This window comes from Cuculus canorus, chromosome 4 (assembly GCF_017976375.1).
Source record: "Cuculus canorus isolate bCucCan1 chromosome 4, bCucCan1.pri, whole genome shotgun sequence".
In the NCBI taxonomy this organism is placed as follows: Eukaryota; Metazoa; Chordata; class Aves; order Cuculiformes; family Cuculidae; genus Cuculus; species Cuculus canorus.
Window position 1 is genome coordinate 36,950,025 of NC_071404.1, and position 25,561 is coordinate 36,975,585.

At 35.8% G+C, this 25,561-nt stretch overlaps 1 protein-coding gene across 18 annotated transcripts in view; it reads right to left on the reverse strand.

Moving 5' to 3' along the window:
- TENM3 (teneurin transmembrane protein 3) overlaps positions 1-25,561 on the reverse strand; it is a 1,341,795-nt gene that overhangs the window by 1,123,239 nt on the left and 192,995 nt on the right. For all 18 annotated transcript variants that reach the window (XM_054065057.1, XM_054065066.1, XM_054065065.1 and 15 more), the window contains exon 3: positions 24,086-24,138. The gene's annotated coding sequence lies outside the window, so the exon portion shown is untranslated. The remainder of the gene's footprint in view (positions 1-24,085; positions 24,139-25,561) is intronic.

The window sequence follows — 25,561 nt, forward strand, 5'->3', positions numbered from 1 at the left end:
GCTTATGTACTGGATAAATATTAATTTAAGAATCTGTATGTACACAAAAGCATACGATGAACCTTTATATATGCAAGTTGTTTAAAACTACATGAAACAACATTTTTTTTTTTGATCGGAAGGAACATGGCTGGATTATCCATTCTCTTACAAGTTCATGTTCTGCTTGTCAAATTTAAACTTAGCATAATATAAGATTTTTATTTTATAGTATTACTACTTTTAACCATTATTGGCCTGATTCCAGAAAATTTTACAGCAACAACACGAAACCTTACCAGATGCTTGCACATGCCTGTAGAAGGGATAGATTTTGTATAACGAATGAAGGACACTTTCACTTTTTTTATCTATGCTACATTGAAACACTAGGTTCTAGATTTTGATAATTTCATATCTAACAGCATATGCAATAAAGAACTCATGCATTTATGGAGACAAAGTAAATTGTACAACTATGTCTGAAATCAAGGCCAGTTTTTAGGAGCAGAGAAGAAGATATAGTAGTTGTGTGGGGGTTTTCAGCATCAAAACAAGTTCTGAAAACCCCCTAGGATGTTGACAATTTGCTGTTTGTGCTTTCCAGGTTTTACTCCATAAGCTTATGTCCATATTCAGTAAGATCAGTGAACTGCGTCGTGCAATGACTCCCATAGCAATTAACTAGGAGTTACCAGGAAATGTAATATATTCACAATTCCACCTCATACTTTTAAAGCAGTATAATGCAGAAAGAATGCTATTTAAAAAATGTGCCTCTAGCAGTACCAATAAAGCAATATAATATTTTCCAGGTTCTGCTACAGCCTCGCTATATCTAGCAGTAGAAGGTTCAGATGAAGTAAGTATCATTTCTATGTGCACAACACAGTGCTCTTCATCCATGGCTGCACATAATAAGGGATGAGGATCTCAAATGTGGAGCAGGACAAAAGGGACATTGACAGTTTAAGGCAAACCTGCAATCCTTTTAAATAACATTTGAGGAAACAATGTAACCTATATGCATGAAAAATGTTGCAAATACCTTTACAAAGAGTAATGAAAAACAGTTATTTGGTGGGTAGCTATTAATTTTGAACACAGATACACATTTCCAACTTATCTAGAATAATTACCGCATGTCTAGAATAAACCTATAAATCAGGAATCCACATATATACTTGCACAAACAGGCAAAACAACTATATTAAAATATGAATGAGAACTATTGCAGCCCATGGAAGCATCCCTCCCCCAAAATATCTGTAGAGGTACTGTAATGAAGATAAAAGTAATTTTGAACTGCATATATAGCACCATGCTAGTTAAAAAGCATTGAGTTTAGGAACTGTTCTCATTGTCTATTCCATTTAGTCACTGGTCATCCCTATATGCAGTGGTAGAGACAGTCCTATGGTATGCCTGTTTCAGGAACGGGGAAGTATTATTTAGCTGTACCTTCGGTAACCAGTTGTCTAGTGTCCTACTCAGCACTTCTGAGATCACATCTGGAGTCCTGTGTCCAGTTCTGAATTCCTCAGTACAAGACAGACTTGGGCATACTGGAGAGAGTCCCATGAATCGCCACAACAATGAGTAAGGGATTGGAGTATCTCATAGGAAAGACTGAAAGACTTGGGACAGTTCAGCCAGGAGATCCTCTCACGGAGGATCTCATCAATGTGTACAAATATCTGAAAGGAAAGAAGATGAAGACAGGTTCCTTTCAGTAGTGGTCAGTGACTGGACAAGTGGCAATGGGCACCAACTGAAACACAGGTGGTTTTGTGTGAACATCAGGAAACACTGTTTACTGTGACAGTGACTAAGCACTGGCACAGGCTGCCCAGGATGTGGAGCTCCTTCCTTGGAGGTATTCAAAAGCCATCTGAACATGATCCTGAGAAACAGACTGTAGGTGACCCTACCTGAGCAGAAGAGCTGGACCAAAAGACCAACAGTGATCCTGTCCAACCTCAACCACTCTGTGATTCCATGATTCTGTCTATAACCATATTCTGGAAGCTGAAGTTTAGTGCAGGTGTTAGTAATTAGAAACGTAATTATCTATTTTGAAAAAATTAACTCTTTCTTTTTTTTTTGTTAAGTATTGTTTAATGTAATGGTAATGTACTAAAGGATTAATAATATGCTGTAATACTAGTCCATAAACACAGTATTCTGGCATTCATTTCATAAACAGATGGCAAAGGAAAATTCAACGTTTTATAATTTCAGTTCATTGAATGACAATAAACTTTTTTGCCTGTCAGTTCCTAGTTATGGAAGTTTTCACATAAGAAAAGCACTATTTTCTAGAAATAAGTGATGTTTTTAAAACAACCCACAGTCAATATGACTTCAATTTCAGTTCAACAACTTCAGAAAAATAATACATGGGACAGTTTTCTGTTTTTCCTAGAAGCTGTTAGTGATCAGTCTCAACTGTGCTTTTGACATTTTACCCTCAGCTTACTAACATACACTTCAAGGCTGCAATAACTAGATTAAAGTAATAACCCACGGAGTGTTGCTTCAGGCTACAGTTTTAGCTGACACAAATCATCTTTCAGTGGACACGTTTTACGGTTTCCAACATAAAAGGACTTGGCTGCAAAGCCAGTGCTTTCATATTACAAACTATCATTAATCTGCAATACTGAGCTACAAGGTTTCAAGCATTTCTGATAAGATTGAGCTTATCTAGTTAAAATGCTTTAACTAAAACTGTGAAATCAAATCGGAATTATTACAACTCCAAGAATAAAAGTTCCGCACATCTTACTAGCTACTTTGTTCCTTTGTGCCTAGGTTTAGAAAGCAGTTTTAGTTGCAGTATTAATTTTAAGAAATATCTTTCTTCTTAATACAATCAAAAAAGTCAGAAATATAGAGGACTTTTCAGATTGAGTGATGAAACGGATAACTGTTGGCAGTAGTAAAATATGCAACAAGGTTTTTTTCTCCATATATTCAGCAGAAGTTAAGCCTAATAGGTTATGGTGATCATTACATGCCACTTGTTGATAAAAGAATTGAAATTCCTTATTAAAATTACTATTAAAAAAAAAAAAAAAAGAGTACATATACTACATCTAGAACATGCCAAAATTTCCTGAATAGAATCATCAGAAAAACTAACTTCTTAGAATCAGTGGACAAAACTGATAAATAATACTGGATAACCAAACTGGAATTGAAAGTCAGTACAAGGAAAAGAAATCTCATACCAGGAAGTCCTAAATTTTAACCCACTGTGTTATGTTTACAACCTTATATATGTTATTTTATATCCTTTTAAGCTTAAAGACAATTCAGAAGACTACTCGTATCAACTCAGAATGACATGATTTTATTAAACTTTTAATACTTTAAAGAATTTTAAAGAGCAAGCTAGATAGCATCTCTGAAAATATACTGGAGTAACTTAGACCTGATTTGTCCAGCCCTTTAGTTGAACATATTGAATTACTGTTTTCATGACAGGTTATTGACGAAGTAAACTCCAGAAGCTTCAAGGGAACCATTATGGACACATCATGTTCATTCTGTAATGACCCGAGTTTCTTTCACAATTATTCTCAGACAACCTGACAGAGTCACCATGAACGATGCAAGATAATCATTCAAGTTGTCAGTGTTTTTAGGCAGAATTCCAGTGTCCATGCCACTCAAGCCCTCATAGTCAGTCATGGAAATTAGCTGGAGACAGTTTGTGAAATGAGGTATTGATATTCATAGCAGCAGTTACTACTAAACTGTTATTGAAAAATTGTCAAAGGAAGCTAATCAAAACAAGTGCAGTGCATTTGCCTTTGATGTTAATAAGGGTTCATAGATTTATTTTATATATCCTGAACTTGCGAAAATATGTATTGCTTCTGGGGGGAGTGGAGGAAAGTCAGTACTATCAAACCCAGATATAATTAATGATGCATTTCTCTGGTATTATGAAGAGGTGTACAAGCATGTTAGAAATATCTGACAACTCCCACTGAATTTCATCTTAAATTGAGTTCATCCAGAAACTGTGATGAAATGGTCACTTTCAGTTTCCCAGTTTCAAAATGTGTAATTGTGAGACAAGATTATGCTGTACATCAGAGTTATTTAATTGTAAGAATAAGTTTGACATATTATACTTTATGCCAGAAGCACCCAGGATTCCACATAGAACTCAAAAAAAAATCTTCAGCAGGCACTGATTAGGATGGACTCAGATTAAGTTAAGAATTTAGATACTGCATGTTTAGTAACGCTGATAAGGGATTCAGCTAATTAATGCATGATTTTTCATTGTGTTAAAATAACTGTACTTTGGAAACGATATATTTCTGTACATTTTTAAACAAAAATACATGGAATAACTCTTACTGCTTGAAATCCAGGCATTTTGACATAATGACTTAAAGAAATAATTCTTAAAAACTGGAAATGTTAAGAAATATGAAAGACTACATAAACATTTAAGTTTGATTAGGGCAGAATGGCTGCCTTTCACAAGAAATCCAATTGCTTTAGACTACTTTCACAATAGAACAAAAAAAGTGTTGTCATTTATTTTTTCCCCTAAAAGACATGGTAAGAAAAAGCAAAAGGAGAATGAAACGAAGAATGTGAGCCACTGAAGAGGATGTTATCTATAAGTCTAGAAGTTTCTGCCCCTAGTTTTACTACTGATGTTGCTGGTGACTTTAAGGCAAAATCACTTCCGTCTGTTAAGCAACAACTTTGCTATCCATAAAAACTGAGATATTATTTCCCCTTTTTCCTATAGTTTTTAATATAATATTATGCTATATATTACAAAGTATATCCATGTTTTCATTTGTCATTTGAACAATTTGGCAGGCAGAAAATGTTAGTGTATGTATATGTTTCCCAAAAACCAACTCATTAAAGAATATGAAAAACAAAAAACTATTATTGAATCATAACAGACATGACTCAAACAAGTTTGATATAGATTTACAATCTCCCCTTTCCTCTCAATAATTTTTAAAAATTCAATTTTATGGGAGAAATTTGTCCTTTACAACTTCTTACAGATTCTCAACTTCAATCCTAGAGTAAAATAAAAGCACCACATGTGGCAATGCTTTGGTAACACCATACAGTATGGGCAGAGATTAATATTAAATATTTAAAAATCAGTGTTACCAAAATCATTTAATGGTTATCAAAATGTTTTGTAAGTATATTTTGCAGTCTTGCTTTGATGTGTGATCAAGTCAAAGCACTACTTTTAAAATTAAACAGTGTTTTTAACAGTACTAAGAGATTTTTCATAGCTGACTTACAAAATTCCTTGTTAATTTTACATATCAGAGTGCAGTTGTGAGGCCTTCTTTCTAATAAAGCTAACTCCCTTCTCTTTAAATTTGCTTGCATTTATATGTGCAGATACTTTCATAATTTATATTTTTGACTCTAAGTCATTATACGACCCACTGAAGAGATTTAATTAGTTGGATAAGAATGTGCCTGTGTAGATTTGCAAATTATTCTAAACATGTTTTAAATATTTTAAATTAAGAGCTTCCAATTAAAATTGTACATGTCATATTGTCTTATGTAATCCTACTGTTCCTTTTAGAAGACACAGCCTCAGCTGAAAAAGCCACATTAATATGAGCTGAGCTCAATTAGTTTCTGATGTCCTGCCAAATTGCCTCATTACTTGTCATACTAACACACCACTGACACATTAAAAGCTAAATTCTTTACATACACACTATTCTCTTTCTAAGAGAAATTTTAGTGAGTAATAATATAAAACTAGGAATGTGAGCTACTCAAAATGCTGACTACCTGGTGAACGATCTAGCTTAAAACAGGTGATAAGTAAAAATAATTTGTACTCCATTCTTTGATACTTAAAACTGTTCCAAGCAAAGCATTTTCTAAACTCCACACAACCATTGTAGACAAACTAGTTGCTCAGTAATTTCAAGAGAATTTAAACAGAAAGTGAAACTCACAGGTGCAGAATATCCATGGTCCCAATTGTTTTTACTCACTTTTAATATCCCATTTGAAAGGTCATATAGATATGAGACACCTCCTCATCTATTGCATTACACTCCAACAAAGCAACGGTTGAAAGCCTGACAAGGCAGACACCTATTTAAATTTCCAAGTAAAAAGACTAGTTTGTCTCTTAGATGTTTCCTATATTTTGCTATTCATTATATAGAAGAGAACAACACTAAATGGGCAGTTTGACAGACTTACCTTCAGTTTACTTGGGTTTGGCAGAATCAATACAGTAAGGGCATTCAATTAGAAAAACAAGACGATAAAAGGCCTTGGCAATATGCTGTTTGGTGTAACACACTGTGGTTTTGTTGAGCAATAACACTTAAAAGATCAGCTTTATCAAACTTTTAATATGCACTCCATTTGTTCCTAGAAATTTTTCTTATTTTCTGAGGATATGGGCACGCAGACAAGATAATGTTCAGAATACTTGTGGTAATTTTTCAGTCTGAATCAATTTCAACTTCTTTTCTTAATCTGCATTTTGCAGGTACTACTATAATAAACCTGTTTAGAGTAGGTCTTGCAAAAACTGAAGAGCCCAGTTGTGTCTTAAGGAGCAAGGACAGAGGGCAAGTGATGACCATTGGTCTCCTAACCTGGATGACCAAGGAACAAGAATTATGATGTGCATATTTGAAGATACAAATTACATATTTTGAACATTGTTCATCCAATGATTTTCAATTATCTCTTTGATCTTTTTATTCTGACCATGCCCGTGATGTATTTATAACTGTAAGTTGATCTGTAAAATAATCAGAACTCTTTCTGAGAATTAAAAAAAGCCTATGTGTTTTGTGTCAAGACATATAAATATGACACAGGAATAAAGTTTGAGGAAGCTTGCTTTTAGGAGTTGTTGTCCAAGTATTGCAGTTTAAAACAAAACCAAACTCAACAAACCAACCAACCACACTTTCTAAGGGCAACTTAAAATATTCCCAAATCCTACATACGACGTTCAGAAATTACACAAAGATGCAAACAATACTATGAGGTCCAATACAAAAAAAAATAAAATAAAATAAAAACCCCAGCCCTGAGACTGTGCCTGTAACTCTTTTTATTTAACATATTAAGAAAATAGACTATGATCACCTTCAAAATAGTTCCTTTCTGATTAGACACACAGCTGCATACAATGCTGCCAACATTCAAAGCAATTCTGCAGATCATTTTCTGAAAAGCTGTTGAGCATCTCCATTGTTTTTGCTTTCACATCTTCTACTGACAAAAAAAATGGGTTCCTTTGAGCACTGACTTGACCTTTGGGAAGAGTTAGTTGTTAGCTAAAAACTGCTTCACAGTCAAGTGTTGTGAATTGGCATGTTGCCTTGATGTTAACTCACAATTCACTCTTGCACGCCAACATTTTCTGACTGAGGGTAAGAAAACGTCTACATTTGAACACGTATCCACTTGTACTGAGTGAAGTGATTGAGTTGAGTCTTGTCTTACTGTGACAGATTGGAAGATGTTCTAGAACCATCTCTTTGTCTCTCCCCTCCCAGTCTTGCTTTTTAGTGTTGGACCTTGTATTTCCTTGAAACGTTTCTGGTTTAGTTTACATTGAATACTGGTCCAAAAGTTCTAGCCTGAAAACTGATAGTACTTATTATGCAGGAAACAATGACCTGACCATCTAATTTCTGAGGATTAGAGCATAATTAAATTGTCAAATTGGAAATAGAGGAAATATATGGATGTATTATCCTTCCATTCCTAGCTAACATTCTCTCATATCAGTGACTACTTAGGCTTCTACAGGGGGAAGGAGGAGGAATAGATCTAGTTTACTTAGTATAGCTGGAGTATGAAATAGCTTTACGATTTTTCCCAGTGAAATCCATACCAATTTGGAGCATTAGTGTATTTTGACACAGATGTCTCACTAGTTCACTTGTTTATTTATTTTTAAACCTCCATTGATTGTAGTAACTAACAGGAAGCTTGAAAATAATCATTTTCCCAATACCTTTTTTGTCTTTTTCTACTTAGCAAATATTAGACTCTCCCCAACCCTTGTGTTTTGAGTAAGCTGACATTAGAATCGATGTTTTTTGATTAAAAAAAAAAAAATCAAACTAGGTATAGCACCTATCTTGTCAAATATCTTAGCACATGGAGATCAAACATAGCAGACTAGATATGGGAATAGCATTTGTTAATTAACTGCTGCTGCAAAGCCAACAGGAGAAGTGCCAAGCATTTTATATTTTATTAGTGTCTGAAAAACTTATGGCTTTGTTTATTTGTTATTTTGAAGAAAATTATTGGATATGGAGCGACAGATTAAAAAATATTTTTTTGAATTGGCAGACTTTCACCATAAGAAAAGAACAACTTTATTTTTCAATACCATCCACAATTTTAAAACATAATACACTTATAATACAACACAAAAAAAACTTTTGGCATACTCCAAAATCACCACATTTTATTTTATCATTGACTGTGTGAATTTATTTTTTTCAGATACGTAACCCACTTTATATACATACTCATTTCTAACAGTCGTAAATATCTTGGTATCAATGTGTTACACTCAAATCTCCTAATTTTCCAAGGACTATGCTTTGGTCTCTACTTTGGCCTTACAGATCTATGCTCAAAATGCATTTTTATCTCCATCAATATTGCCCACAAAAGGCATGTATCTACATCCTGTATAATCTGACTTCATTTTCAATAGGACCATAAATACCCATTTAAATAGTCTTTCAATAACCAAGACTGAAGTCTGGAATTTTAGACCTCTACCATGTGCAGAATTCTGTATTTCAGCTTGGATGCATATAACTCACATTGCAGGCGTCCTGCTGGACCACATACTTTTAAAAATAGAACTGGTTACAAATGTGAAGATCAACCAGAGCCCTGGCTGCAGTGACCATCAGATAGTGCAGTCCAGTATCCTGAGAGAAGAGAACAATGCAAGAAGTATTATCACAGGACTTGAGGTGACTTTGTCCTGTTCAGGGATCTGCTTGGGAAAATTTTATGGGATACAGTCCTGGAGAGGAGTTCAAGAGAGCTGTTTGATTTTCAAGTATGGCCTTCTCCAGGATCAAGAATTGCTTGTCCTTATGAGCAAGAAATCAAGCAACAGTGGCAGAGGTATGCATGGATGAATAAGTAGCTCCTGAGTAAAATCAAGCATGAAACAACTACACAAGAGTTGGAAGAAGAGACAGGTGACCCAGAAGCAATATAGGAATTTACTAGCAAGGAATTTTTTTCAGAAATTCAATAGCCCTGAGGTGAGTGGAAAAGTCTGGAGTAATGAAGACTCACTCTCAGTAGAGAAGTATCATTTTAGAGAACGCTTAAACGACTGGGCATCCATGGAACCTGATGGTATGCTCCCACCAGAGCTGTGGGAGCTGGCTGATGTCACTGTAAGGCCAGTTTTGATTATCTTTGAAGGGTCATGGCAACTAGAGGATGTTCCCAAGGACTGGGAGAAAAGAAATGTCGCTCCTGTCCTTAAAAAGGACAAGAAGGAGGATCCATGGAAGTATGAGCTAATCAGCCTCAACTCAGTTCATGGGGTGATGTTGGAACAAATAACCCTTGAAACTACACCCAAACACATTAAGGACAAGAAGGTAATAAATCCAAGCCAGCATGAATTTAAGAAGGAGAAATTTGGCTTGACCAACATGACAGTTTGCTAAAATGACATTACTGACTCGGTGAATGAGAGGAGAGCAGTGGATATCTTAACTCTAGTAAGGCTTTAAGCAAGGCTTTCTACACTGTCTTCTCTAACAATAGACAACGATCAAAACCATAAATACTGAAAATTCCATTTAAATATAAGAAAACCCCTTTTTTTTTTTCTGGAAGGTTGATCAAACACTTTAACAGGCTGCCAAGAGAGGTTGTGGAGTCTCCAACTTTGGGAATACCTAATATCTGACTGGACGTAACCATGAGTAACCTGTTTACTTGATCCTGCTTTGAGAAGGGAGGTTGGAGTAGATAATCTCAAGACGTTCCCTCTAACCTCAACTCTTCTGTGACTTTTTGATTCCGTGAACTGGAAGAAACTCTGGGCATGATACCATATGTCTCATTAAAAGCATCATCCATGTCATACCTCTACTATGATTGGCATGATGGACCCCTACAACTACACAGGTTAAAAAGGCACAGAGGAGAATGATACAAAAAGTTATGATATGTAAAAACACATTTAGCTCGCTCAATAAGCAACCTGCTCTACAACTGCATCCTGGGCTGTATCAAAAGAAGCGCAGACAGCAGGTCAATGGAGGTGATTCTGCCCCTCTATTCCACTCTTGTGAGACCCCATCTGGAGTATTGTGTCCAGTTCTGGAATCCCCAACATTAGAAGATCATGGAGCTGTTGGAATGAGTCCAGAGGAGGGCTGTGAAGATGATCAGAGGGCTGGAGGACCTCTGCTATGACAACAGGCTGAGAGAATTGGCATTGTTCAGCCTGGAGAAAAGAAGGCTCCAAGGAGTCCTTATAGCAACCTTCCAGTACCTGAAGGGGGCTTACAAAAAAGCTGGGGAGGGACGTTTTACAAAGTCTTATAGTGATAGGATGAAGGGCAATGGGTATAAACTGGAGAGGGACAGATTTTAGACTAGACATAAGGAGGAATCTCTTCACTACGAGAGTGGTGAGGCACTGGCACAGGTTGCCCAGGGAAGGTGTGGCTGCCCCATCCCTGGAGGTGTTCAAGGCCAGGTTGGATGGGGCCTCGGGCAGCCTGGTCTGGTGGGACGTGTCTCTGCCCATGGCAGGGGGGTTGGAACTGGTTGATCTTTAACGTCCCTTCGAACCCAAACTATTCTATGATCCTATGATACACAGAGAGTAATTTTGAAACATTTTCAAGACAAAAAGCATCATTTAAAATTGCAAATTCTATTAGAAATTCTGTTAAAGAAATTGGAAAGCAAAATTTAAAAATTGAGACTTTACTTTTCAGATATGGAAGTGAAACTAATCAGAAAGTTAAAACATAAAGGATAAAAACCCAACAAATCTGAGTGTTAGAAACTAATTTTTTTTAAAAAATAAAGACACAGAGAATGTAAAGGTCTGTTAATTAACTTTTAAATTGGGAATAAAGTTTCAGATGACTGAAGTATTTGCCTCTAAACTTAGACATTTGCCCAAAATAATAAAGAAAAAAAATAACAGTTCAAACACAAAAAATAATAAAGATGCTCTGAAAAATTAATATCCCAAAGTTATATTATTTCTCCTGGTATTTTTCTTCTTATACTGAAATTTTGACTTAATTAAAAAAAAAATAAGGTAAGGATCGATTAAAATAAATATTTTACTTAACATTAATCCATTTTCAGTTTGGTTTTCAGGTTGATAGGAAAACTAAACTTTGTTTGCTCCTCATGTGCCTGAAATAATTACCCTATTTGTTTTTACTTTAGTCAGCAATAAAACAGAATTACTAACCCAAATATCACTAAAGCCTATATAGAATAATTGTGGTTATCAAGAGGCCTGGAATCGTATCACTTGCTGCCCTACCTTACAAGTAGTCACTGGGCATAAACAGGGTGAATCAGGTCATTGAGAACCTGTAATTGCATTTGCAACCTCTGCAGGAAGTAGAGATTGTGAATATCAACCTTTTGCCCCAAGCTGACAACAGAATGAGGAGCATTACAGTAATGAGGTATAAATTTAGGCTTCTTTCTAGCAACTTCTGATCTCTGTGTTGTGGTAATTCAGCAAGTTATAAAGTCCAATATTCTGGGAGAATTTCAGATCCTTTGTTTCTTTAAAGTAGTAAAAGAATTTTGTAGTCTTAGAAACAAATTTCTATTCAATTCATGTTGTAATTAATTGAAAAATATTTTTGAGAAGCACTAGGTGATAAAACCCATTGTCTTTTACGGTGTAACGTTGCTACATAACATAATATTATTTTTTACACCTAAGGAAAAAAATCTTTGCCATTCAGCATCAGGAACGAAGTTATTTCAAATATATTTAACAATAATTTCTCACTATCTTACAAAAGAGATCATGTAAAGGGATTAAGTCATTGTGATATGGTAGTGACTATTGAAAATAAATATGGAGATTACATGAATAGTTGTTGAATTTGTTACTGGCTATAGCTGACATGTTTTCATGGATCCCAAGTATTTTCCAGGTCTTTTTTCCTTACCATAGGAGCCTATTTTTGTATATTATACATATATTTATATATGTCAACTACTTAAAAGTAGAGTGAAAATATAGAATGCTGATGTTTTAAAAATACACATTTTGCTTACTTTTGTCTATAAAACAAGTCCATTTGTCTGTTTCCAAGCTGTCTATAACAACTTGAAACAATTAGACTACTGAATATCTTCCATTTATTCTTCCTGAAAATGTTTAAGTTATACTTCTGTTGGTTAAGAAAAAAAAACCAGCCCACTACTACAAACCTGAAACGAAAATGCCATAACTACATTCTTTTTATTTCTAGCTTTTAGTCATGTTATTCCTACCATTATCATAAAGGGATATCAAACTTATTTATCAATTCTTTCAGAAAATTAAAAAAAAAAAAGCAAGGATAAAATTCTCCAGTAATTTAGAACATAGAAAGTACACTTTCCATTCCTACCCATTGCACTGGATAGCCAAATAGATGTTATTCACTTCCTTACGTTTAACTACATAATAGCAGCTTTCCTAAAATTAAAAAAAAAAAAAAGTCATCAGATTGGGGTAGTCATTCTCATGCATAGGTAGGGGTTTTTATGTCCCATAAAGTGATGTAATATCTTTTGAATTGTCGTATTATCTCAACATGATCCTTGAAAGGGGAGAAAAAAGTATGGCAGGGCAGGAATTTAAAAGTAAAAGCAGGAAAATGTTTCCTTCACATATACAGTCAATCATTTTACAAATGTGTCTGCATAAAATCCAAAACCATTAGCACATCAATTTTAAGTCTTAGGCTACCATTCTTCATTTTGGCCAAATGCTTCCTACTAACAGAAAGCAATTGGGATGAAGACTGCAAAAAGAACAAAGTAAAGTACAAAGCCAAAAGGAACCTACAGAGCTTTAATAATATTTGGTTGTGAGCGTACACTGAAAAATCACAATTCATAGAAACACAGAATCATAGAATGGTTTGGGTTGGAAAGGACCTTAAAGATCACCGAGTTCCAACCTCCCTGCCATGGGCAGGAACACGTCCCACTAGATCAGGCCGCCCAAGGCCCCATCCAACCTGGCCTTGAACACCTCCAGGGATGGGGCAGCCACACCTTCCCTAGGCAAACTGTGGCAGTACCTCACTAACCTCATTGTAAATAATTTCTTCCTAATGTCTAGTCTAAATCTTCCATTCTCCAATTTATAGCCATTGCCACTAGCTATATGACTTACAAGCCTTTGTAAAAAGTCCCTCCCCAGCTTTTCTGTAGGACCCCTTCAGGTACTGGAAGGTTGCTATAAGGCCTCCTTGGAGCCTTCTCTTCTCCAGGCTGAACAATGCCAATTCTCCCAGCCTGTTCTCATAGCAGAGGTACTCCAGCCCTCTGATCATCTTCACAGCCCTCCTCTGGACTCATTCCAACAGCTCCATGATCTTCTAATGTTGGGGATTCCAGAACTGGACACAATACTCCAGATGGGGTCTCACAAGAGTGGAATAGAGGGGCAGAATCACCTCCCTCGACCTGCTGTCTGCACTTCTTTTGATGCAGTCAAGAATATGATTGGCCTTCTGGGCTGCAAACAGGCATTGCCAGTTCATATCAAGCTTCTCATCAATCAGCAGCTGCAAGTCCTTCTCTACAGGGCTGCTCTCAATCACATCATCCCCTATCCTGTATCGAAACTGCAAATTGCCCCAACCCACGTGTAGGACCTTGTGCTTGGCCTTGTTGAACCTCAGGAGGTTCACACAGGCCGACTTCTCCAGCTTGTCCAGGTTCCTCTGGATGACATCCCGTCCTTCCACTGTGACAACTGCACCACTTAGCTTCATGTCTTCTACAAACTTGCTGATTGTGCTCTCAATCTCACTGTCTATATCATTGATGAACATATTAAACAGCACTGGTCCCAGTACAGACCCCTAAGGGACACAACTTGTCACGGATCTCCACTTGGACATTGAGGCATTGACAACTATTATCTGGATGTGGTCATCCAATCAATTCCTTATCCACTGAACCCTCCACCCATCAAATCCATAGCTCTCCAATATAGAGAGAAGGATGTTGTAAAGAACTATGTCAAAGGCTTTACAGAAGTCCAGACAGATTCCATCGATTGTTCTTCCCTTGTCCACTGATGTGGTTACCCCATCATAGAAAGCCACTACATTGGTCAGGCAGGACTTACTTTCAATCAGCCCCAAAGCAATCCTCTGTTTAATGTTATGGTTCTTCAAACACTTCATTCCACAACAATGCCAAATTTTCTAAGACACTGAGGAGGCTGGGGTTTAATACACACAGATGTGTATTGAAAGTCCAGGTAACTATTGTCTCTCTCCTGTATCAGTATGAGGCATTTTCAAGGCTTATCTTGCCTATCTGTACTTCTGAGGTTGTGTCAGTGTTCAATTTATGGCAGGCCAGTAAAAGAACACACAAAAGGGAATAATTCTTTAACCTGATCTTGAGGGCACAATTGCCAGAGCAAGTTGCTGGCCCCTGTTCAGGACTTCCAACATCTACTGTAAAGGATTCCAACTCCTATTGCAAAACTTAAAAAAACTGCTATATTTCAGAGTTCACTATGGATCATTTTTTATGATGCTTTATACTGAAAACAAAGTTACACCCTGGAATATTTTTGCAAGACTGTGTAACAGGCAAGCTGTCAGAAAACTCTGGCAAAAGTAGAATAGCGAGTTAAAAGTAAAATCTGTGCTGCAGGTGGTGGTGGTAAATGATGCTGATAAAGCTCACAAATTATAGTATTTTGATAAATGTCAGAGAATCAACATTCTGCACTCAATTTTAAGAGATCAGCTTACTTTTTTAAAATTCACACAAATCAAAGTGTCTTCTGTCTGTTATCATCACTTTATGTACACATCAGACTTCTTTAAAAAAACTTTATAAACAGCACTCACTTGCAGATGTTCTTTCCTACAACTGAACAGTTAAAGTATTAAATATCCTGTAAGGTGAGGGAAAAAAAAAAATCTCCTCATCATAATTAGCTGAACTTCTGGTGTAATTGATCCATGGTCCATTAAAAGGATATTACAGACATGAGCGGAGAGGAGGAAGGAATAGAAAGGAAGGAATAAAATGAAGGAAAATTCAACTAAGCTGATTAGAAGTAAAATTTTATTAGAACCTGAGGAAAACCCGAACTGACTCACTATTGATTTCTGAAGTAAAAAATGCAGTATATTAAACCTACATTAAAATGCAGGTTTTTTAAAAATATATTTTGCTTTCATTTTCATCCATTATTTCTACGTAAAGCTGGGAGTAGTAAATATTGCTTCTATTTTAAAAATAAAATATTGGTAAAAAACATTCATTTAATGCTCAGAAGCAACTGTTTGTCTGAATAATGCCGAGACCACTATGCTATGTTACTTTACCACACCACAACAGTGCTGCTATTATTAGTAGAATACATTCAGCAGCTTTCACTGATTTCAGCAGGAGACGCTAAGTGCTTAACACTTCTAAATGCAAGTACAGTTATTCTGGCATACAAATATAAATATAGGAATTTAGTTTAAAATATCCTTTTTTTTTTTAAATGAATCCTTCATAATCCAAATCTCACTGTGAAATTACCACAGTGTAAAAAATAGCATATGTTTCCCTGCCAGCAGTGATTCCATAATAAACTGCCACATAGTTTTAACTGGAAAGATTACCCCCATTGTTAACATGGAAATTTAATGACTTGTAATGGCATGAATTTTCCAAACAAGCATGACTAGATTTTATTTCTGCATTTCTCAGGAGCATGATTCGAAGAAGTAATAATCCAGAAACATGTAAAAAATGTCAGTGAAACTCAAAATCACATAATTAAAGGGTCAGAGGAAATGCCAGTTCTGTGAAGCAGTTTAGCCCATCAAATGTAGCCACTGCAAAACTGCATGATCCTGCCATAGACAAATTATATTATCACGCTTTCAAAATGCTATAAACTGTAATAAAATCACACACACACACAAAAAAGGCTGTGATCAGTGTATTAAATACTAATCAGCCAAAGCATGAAGTAAGAAAGTATAGTCTTGCATTCCCACTAATGCAGTATTCTGAGAACAGGTTGCAGTCTTTGCAATATGCTGAACACACAGGTCTTGTCAGACTTCACCTGGGCTTGTCCTGGCCTGCATATACCCTTGTTTCAGCTTCTTTAGCTGTAACCAAGCTTATGAATGACCATGTGGCTGTTACCTACTTCGATTTAGCTTTTGCTTCACTTTGCGCATCTGTGACGTAGAATCATAGAATCACAGAATCACAGAATCACAGAATCACAGAATCATAGAATCATAGAATAGTTTGGGTTGGAAGGGACCTTAAAGATCATCCAGTCCCAACCCCCTGCCATGGGCAGGGACACCTCCCACTAGATCAGGCTGCCCAAGGCCCCATCCAACCTGGCCTTGAACACCTCCAGGGATGGGGCAGCCACAACTTCCCTGGGCAACCTATGCCAGTGCCTCACCGCTCTCATTGTGAAGAAATGTGAAGCCTAGTGTTATAAATGTTTCCTAACTAACAGTTGCATGAATTACTTGTTCTGTATAGAGCTGTTGGTGGCCCTTCATTAAACTGCTAGCTTGGGGAATACAGACACAGGATAGGATGACAACAGAAGCCTTGAAGTAGAGGCACCAACAGATACCAGAGGGTTACAGTTGACCCAACCACAGCCAATTCCTGGTTATTAAGGAAGTAAAAGTGTGGGAAAGAGGCAGAACAATTTCAAGCGTGAGAAGGAGGACAAAGAGCAAGAACCCAGGTGTGTAAAACATAACTCATACATACAGTGAATATTGCAAACTAATGCCAAAAGAGCAGGATGCAGAGCAGACTAAAAAAAACCATAATGTCCTCCAGCTGACCTTGAAATCTTAATCCTAAACATTATAACTCTTTGCGGGAAGGAACCTCACCACTTTGAATATCAGCCTTTTCCTGCTGGAGGACTTGGGATGGCAGCAGCTCTTCATAACCCCTTTCCCTCAGCCTGAAGCCACTGGCCTCAGAGCCAGGGTGGCCCTGGAGGGCTGAGCGCAGCACCAGACAAAGAGATAGATACTAGAAAGGTTTTGTTTATTAGACTTAAGCAAAATTAATTCAAACTAAAAGCATTACTATCATTATAAATTGAATAATAATGAAGTCTTTGAATGAATTTTTAAGACTTGGAGAGTAAATTCTCTGCTTTGTACAGAGTGTGTGTCTCTTCGGCTTCACTGCAGCAGGTTTAGTGCAGGAGTCTGACAGAGAACTCACACAACCTAGTCTTGGGAAACAATCACCTGCATGTGGTGTTGTTAGAGACAAATTTTATAAGGAATATCAGCCTATGGACAATGTCTGCATATAAAAGTGAAGGGAAGAATTGTTCGTCTAACTGAAAATGTGTCAGCTGTAAGAGGCTCGTGCTTTTAACAATAAAGATGAAGATCATAATGGGAACATAAATCATGCAAAATCTGAAGGAAACCAATCACAAAAAAAAGTGTGAACTCTAGTATTTTCAGACTGCTGAAAGGAAGCGATGTTTAGGCTATACATGTAATGCATGTGATACAATCAGAGAACATCAGTGGAAACAGATCTTTGTAAAAAGTAACAAAATATTAGCAGAGCCTGAAGATTATAAGGTGAAAATATGCTCATTAAAGTATGAAGACTGCAAAAATGGTGATGTTATGCACAGTATTTTCAGTTAGTTACTAGAAGGAAATACCATGCAATGCATCAACAGAAAGTAGTTCTTGGCAGGAGTTAATCATGCAAAATTTTACAGACACTTCTGTGACAAAATATCAAACCCCAACATTGATTCAACGCAGTATGTCTGACATACCAGCACGTATGAAAGACTACTTCAGAAGCCAGAATGATTGATATTATCATCATGTGTGTGTTAGAGAATTAGAATCTAGGCATGAGGAGGGTGAAAGGAGGAACCAACAGGAACATATCAGACTAAGCCTCATACCTAGTTAATACATTGAGGACGTTCATCCCACCCTATCTATGGAATAAGCAAGCACCTTCAGAGGGAAAGACTTAATTTTTACACTGCTTTGCTTTTTATTTCCTGCTTAGATATGCACTACGGCTCCATTTCTTCCTGACAGACACTCCCGATGGCTTATATATAGTGTATATGCAAAATGTGGAGTTGTTCTTACTGCAGTCAATGAACTAGATGTACAATTCCTGAAACTTTGAGGCCCTCCAGGTACTAACAAAAAGAGATAGAAAAGCAAATTTGTTTTCAGCTTTAATTTGATTCGCTCAGTTGAAATACATGATAGAACGAATGAGGAAAGATAGTATAAGAATGAAATGTCAAAAGCATATAACAAAAAGCTAAGGCATGCATATTAACCCTTCCTTGGCTGACTTATCAATTCAAAGCTGGGGCTGCAAGGAAGAATTCACTTTGCAAAACGAAGTTGAACAAATAAACTGGAAAACGTATAGGTTTTGAAATGCAGCAAAGTAAGTTTCAGATGCTTCGGTACTTGTGTAGCTATAGGCAGTGCTGCTTTGGCAGTAACAATTCTGATCTCCATTTCTGAGAGTTTCAGAAGTAAACATTGCCAGTTGGGTGTATTATTCTCTCTCCTTAAATTACTTTGACTAGGTCACAGCATTTGGCAATAATAATATAAATAATTTTCTTTCCAAGTAGAATAATGTAATACTCAAATGAGTCCATAGTTAAATTCTTAAATTATGTGCCATAAAATAAGCATAGCTTATCATTTATTCCTGATGTATTGTTGAGAGTGTCCTTAGGTTAGACAGCTACAGTCTACAAATTATGCAACAATTTGAAACATTTGACAGCCATTTTCTCAAGTCTTTTGTGCTAGCAATTATTATACGGCATCTTAAAATTGTGTATCAGAAGGCTAAACTGTGAAATAATAGAAAGCTCCAAGACATGCTTGTAAGTGAGGACAGCAGAAGATTTCAAAGAGGAACCCTTACTATACAAGATAATGAATAGCCAAGATGGGGATTCTGTAATGAAAAATAAATTTGGAATCTTGTACCTTCAACTGGGGAGGAAAGAAGAGGTGGCAGTCAGGGCACAACTCCTCTGGAAAAGGCTAGAGGTTTCTGCCTCAGTTTGCTACTTCAGTGGCACTCAATAGGAGTCACATAACGATTTAGGCTGGAAAAAAAAACTTGGGTCCAACCATAAGAGTAACACTGCTAAATCCACAAGTAAACCATGTCCCTAGGTGCCATGTCTACCCCTTTTTTAAATACCTCCAGGGATGGTGACTCAATTACTTCCCTGGTGAGTATGTTCCAGAGGCTGACAACCCTTCTCAGTGAAGAAAGGACTGAAGGGCCAAGAAATTTATGCAACAGAAGAGTTGGGATTTATTTTTATTTTATAAAATTCCAGAAGAAGTAATTTTCATACTAAGAAACCTTGTTTCATAGATAAAGAACAAGACAACATTTAATTTTTTTTTATATATTTCTCAGTGTTAGCATGATGCTAGACTCTATACATTCTTGACTGTGGATCTTGTTCTCAGGCACTTAACTTGTTCTGCAGTATATAAGAAATGCAGGTGCCTACAGCTGTTCTGAATATTAGGTATTGCAAGGCCTAAGTGTGTTTATGGTGCTTGCCCCGGGTCATTTTGTCTGCTAAATGACATCACCTCCTAAGTCACATTGATTTTTTCTTGAAACTAGGCTCCCAAGTCACTTCAATCCTTTGAAAATCATTACATAAGTCTGTAAAGAGATTCTTGTTTGCCCAGATCCTTTCTTTCCCATTACAACAGTTATTTCTGTCTTAAAGAAAAAGAATTAATCGCATACCTGAAAATGCTGGCGGTATTTTTTTATTTTTTTTTTCAGATTACAAACATACCTGCTTGGCAAATGAGGTTTTAAATAAAATGGATGGTACATGCTTGAATTCATAATTTTTCCTAATGCGTAGGCAGTAAATAACAAGTAACTGAAATGCTCTAGTACTTAATATATGTGCCTTTAGGGAGAAAAAAAACAGGCAATAAGCCATGTCATAAATAAATATTTAGCATATTTGCCCTAAAGGCACTTCCAACGCATTTTACCAGGAAGACCAATATTTGAAGTGTTCAGCTTAGAGAGGTTCGGCCCAAAAGAAAACACATTTCATTGTTCAATTGTACTGCAGACAACAGGATTATAATTGGCATATAATTTATTTTTCAATTTTTTACTGAAATTCAGAAAAAAATCTCCACAACTATTTTTTTTTTTTGAGAGGTAAGAAAAAACTTCTCCAAACTGTTTTATATATTGAAATTTCTACAAACTACCTGAATATGCTAATGGCATTTGGAAGGATAGAGAGCTATCTTCTTTGGAAGTAATTGCTCTCAGGATTAAAATAGCATCACTGAAGTAATTCACTGCAATAAAATTTATTCATTTTGCTTTAAAATTTCTGCAAAACTTTTCATGCCCCAGAAATACAAAAAAAATATGGAGAAAACAGGTTTCTATAACCACCTTTACTAGATATAGCATGCCCATCCTTGTATTCCATGCACTCACTCATGAAATAATATAACAGACAGAATAAAGTTATAGTCACCCTTTTCTGTCGCTGTCTTTGGTTTATAGCACTGCTGTCAATGCAAGTGATGCTCATGGAAGAGGGCAAAACTATGTTAACTCTCTTTTAAGCATCTCACGTCAACCTTGAAAAACTCCATTCCTTTCATCTCTTGTCCTCATTTACTATCATATACATGTTTACATGTGTTCATTGTATTTGTATGGGGAAATACATCCTTAAGTGTCAAAACTTGATGGAATAAAACTACTTTTCATGTGAGCACTTCATAGAAACAGTATTAATTTAAATTATACCCTAAAATAAACCTGATACTTGGGAATTAATATTATGTATAAATTACAGTCATGCCTTAGATATGCAGGGTAGCAAGAATTGATGGTAATTTTTTCTACTCCAATTAGAATAATTTATAATTTACAATACGTTCTGTCAGGTACAACGTACTGACATCTTTACATGAAAGGACAAAAAGAGTAATACATAACAATAAACTCCCAGGACAGCATCAATTAACACTGCCAGACTAAGCAGTTCTCCTTGTTTATCTTACTGAAGTGGCTTATTTAATAAACAAAACAAGACCTCTCAAGAGGATTGTAATGTCATCAGTCCTATTCCTCCTTTTATCTCCTAAACCGAATAGAGTTTGGGCTTTTTCTTCAACAGATAGCTGCATCTGTCAGAAATGTGGCATGTATTTTGTCATCCTGTTACTTTGTCTTTAGTAATATTTTTTCCTGGGCATCTGCAATAGCATTGAAAGAGGACCTTGGAGTATGGTACCCTCTCTTTTCCCTCCTTCACTCTTCTCTATTAACTTTTTTACTACTTTTTGAAACTGTCTCTTATTTTTTTACTTTTAAGTTTCTTTTGTTCTACTTGCACTGAAACATTTCCACTTAGCCAACATTTATTTAAATCTCAGCAGGACCTGAGTTACTTGGTAAAGTATCAAATTATCTCATCACTTACATTTCTATAGAAAGTTGAGACCTGAAAAGAAGATGCAAAAAATGGAGAAAACTTGGCAACACATCTGCACACACAAAAAAGTCAGCCTTTTGTAATATTATAATTTCCTTCATAATTTCCAAAGTATAATAAGCTACTTGTAAATTGGAGTTTTGTAATTAATCTAAGAATTGCAGGCGCATTGGAAGAATACAAAGAGAGAGTTAGGCAGCAAACAAGACTCTGTGATTTCAGTCAAAATGAAAAAATGGATTTCTAAAAGATTTTTTGACAGAAAGTCAAAAAAAACACATAAAAAATTAATAAGAGTACCAGAGCCAGAATAGTGAAAGACTGAATATTTCAGGCTTTCTGGGATCTTGGTCTACCAGACCTCTTTCTGGGAATACAGCATGTTCTGAGATGAACCTCTGACTTTTTCACTCAGAATAGATATTCTGTCCTGACCACCAGGATTTTCTCTCGAGAATAACTCCACCTATATGTTTTTCTTCCATAAAAAGTCCAGCACTAAGATGACACCTGGCACAGTCCCCAGAAGCTTGTAGAATTTTTTCAGAACTCCTCCCTTTCATCCAATAACACAAAGAATTCAGAAGCCATGTTTTGGGAGGTAGACGTAATTATGAAATTATTGAACATTCAAATGTATGACTAAATATTATTTAATACAGGATTAAATATTATTTAATACAGGATTTCCTATCTTTGTCAATGTATGCATTAAAGCATATGCCTAAATGACATCCGTCTCCTGATTTCGGCTGCGAATGAATCAATTTCCCTCTCAGAAAGTTACATTTTTAAGTAACTGCACTTTTCAGTAGCTAAAGTGCTGTCTAGTGTGGGACTAAAGGTGATAAGACAATCTGGTTTAGTTTTGTGCTCAGCCATAGAATGCTATTTTCATGAAATCCAAGGATTTTTCTGTTTCCCATGTCTTACAAGTACACAGCCACGTCAAGCTGGGAGGAGCGGAGCCAGGACAGCTGACCCAAGCTGGCCAAAAGAAATATTCCACACCATCAACATCACACTTTGTACGTAAGTGGGAAGTTTTCCAGGGAATGCCTGACAGCTGCCATTCCAGGAGAAACCTACTCGTCCATCTGCTCCTAGAGCCTAAGCTGCTGTGACCGCCGCATTTCACTGGAACTGCTATGGTCACTGTGTCTGCCACTTGGCAGTCATTGCTGGGAGCACTCATTATGCCACCACTACATGCACTGGGAATAACTTTGTTTGTATTGGTAGTAGTAGTAATTGGGTTTTTTTGTTTTATTAAAACTGTTTCCATTTCAACATACATGTCTTCCTTTCTATTCTTGATTCCATTTCTCAGCTGGGAGGTTTCATTGGGTGATAAAGAGATTGCCTATTGTTTAGCCCTCAGACATGGGCTAAATGTAGACGTGGTAGGCTCTTTAAAGTCCCCAGCGTTTTTAAACAAAGCAGGCACGTGCATGAGGACTACAACACTAAAACATTGTTCTCGCTTTCTCTCTGGTTACCATATACAAGTATATGGCAAGTCAAAAATGTTCATATTATTTCCTCTAACTTGATGACTTACAAAAAATAATTTTAGTGAAACCTTCTATGCTATTACCTGTGACCTTGAGAGACAAGAATATTCTCTATAAATGCAGACAGTACAGTTTAAAAGTTAATCAGCTGTTGCTACAGGAGGTAGGTAAAGAACAATGAAGTATGACAAAGAACAGTCTGGGCACAATATGACACCAAGTTATTCCCCCAACACTTCAAAGTAAAAAAAAAAAAAGTATCCTAAAACCAAAGCACTCTCAGAATTAATTAAATCTTTAGAACTGAAGTCAAACTTTTATTTCTGAGAAGAATGACAGACATTTGTATCAGTTAAAAAATAAAAATGTGAAGTTAGCAGATTGTCATATTGAAAAAAAGAGTATCCTATCCTAGCCATGTAAAATTGACTACAAGTTTAATAGTATTCTTTTAATCTTGCACAAAGAAAAAATATAATAATGCATCCAGCTTTTAATATTTTACTTCCTCACATGAAGCTGTTTTCTGCTGTTATCAAATGCATTAAATTTATTTTTTCTAAGATGAGAAAAGTGAAAATTTGTCTTTTATATGTAAACACAGCTTCACACACTGGAAGTTCAAGTTTATGTGTGTTGATTAATGCCATCTGTAAATTTCTGCTATCAGTCAGATAGCCAGGAAGAATTATCATTCTCCATTTACTTTTCTAAATGCTAAACCAGAAAAAATGATCATTTGAAATATTATTTTCAAAGAGGTCCTTACCTTTGAAGTATTTTGCAGCTCCTTTTGTCAATCTATCGAAAAATAATATTTACCTATTATGAAGAAGATAAGGTATTATTAGTGATATCTCAAAATGCACAGCTAAAGTAAATCACCTTCATTATTCAGTTAAATATATATTTATTTATGTTAATTATGTTCCCCTCAGTATATTTCTGTGATTCTCATCAAGAAAACCACAGGGCTCCGGAAACGTGATATGCTCTCAGAACTGAAAGAAAAAAGAAAAGAAAAATAGAAGAAATTATGCTCAATGTGATTCAAGTAGCTCCTAAGTGCTGACCTCCCACTTATTTTTGTGTTTATGGTCAAAACATCTTTATTAGTCTAAGCATATTTCAGTACTTGTTTTATGTGGTACCTACAGAATTTTTATACAATATCTGGAATCCTAGTGGCTATGCCTGTAGAGAATTTTGTTGTCCACTATTTTCTTGTATCTTGTTCCTTTTCTATCTACTGTCTCATGTTTAGCACTTATGTTTTAACTTCCATGGGGTAGAGGTCACTTTCACTTCAACTGACAAATGTCACAATAGAATTCTGACTCAGAGGTGTTATGACAATAAATACATAATAATAAATACTGTATACAATTGAGTGTATGGTAGCATGGTATAGTGCATACAGAAAAAAGATTTAAGAGAACATTTACTAATAATTGTATTTGCTATTTATTCTATTTTTAAAGGTTCATTAGATTTTCTGCATCAAGTAAGTTAAGATTAACACTTCTCAATTTGGTGTTTCTAATTGTTTTCTGTTTACTTTGATCACTGAAAAACTACAGGAATGATAACTGAAGCTTTCCTTTTATCTTCAGTGGAAAAACATTAAATAATACCTCCAAGATTGCATATGCATATGATAGAAATGCTTCACTCTGTCCTGAATGTATAAATTTCAGCAGAAGCCCATTGGTAAACATATGCTGGTTTCATTGCTGCCACTAGTGAAGCATTTACTGACAGAGCTCTGTTTCATTGTAGAAAATAATGCAGTACTTGAGAGGAAAAGTACAAGCAGGGTTGAAGAAAAGAAAATAACTATTTCTAAAGATAAGGGAAGGACAAATTTTGTCACTCTTTCCTATGCTATTTAAAACTACTTCTAAAAAACATGACACCTTCAGAAATACTCTATAAAACAAATTAAAATGTAGTTAAATATATAATTAAAATTTCTTTTTTAAAAGTAAGTTAGTAACCTTTTAATAGAGTTTGTTCCATTTTTTGCTTTCTCTTTTCAAGTAGTAAAACCAGAGTAAATTTCAAAATCTCCTCTATGTCATTATATCAGACTCGATAATGTGAAATACTGAAAAAAAAAAGGAAAAATATGAAAAACAATGTTTGGTTTCACATAAAACACTGTATTACTACTTGGAATGTCACAAAAAGATATGTTCCAAATTCCTACCTCTTGCCAGAAAACTTGATAACGATATTTTGGCAG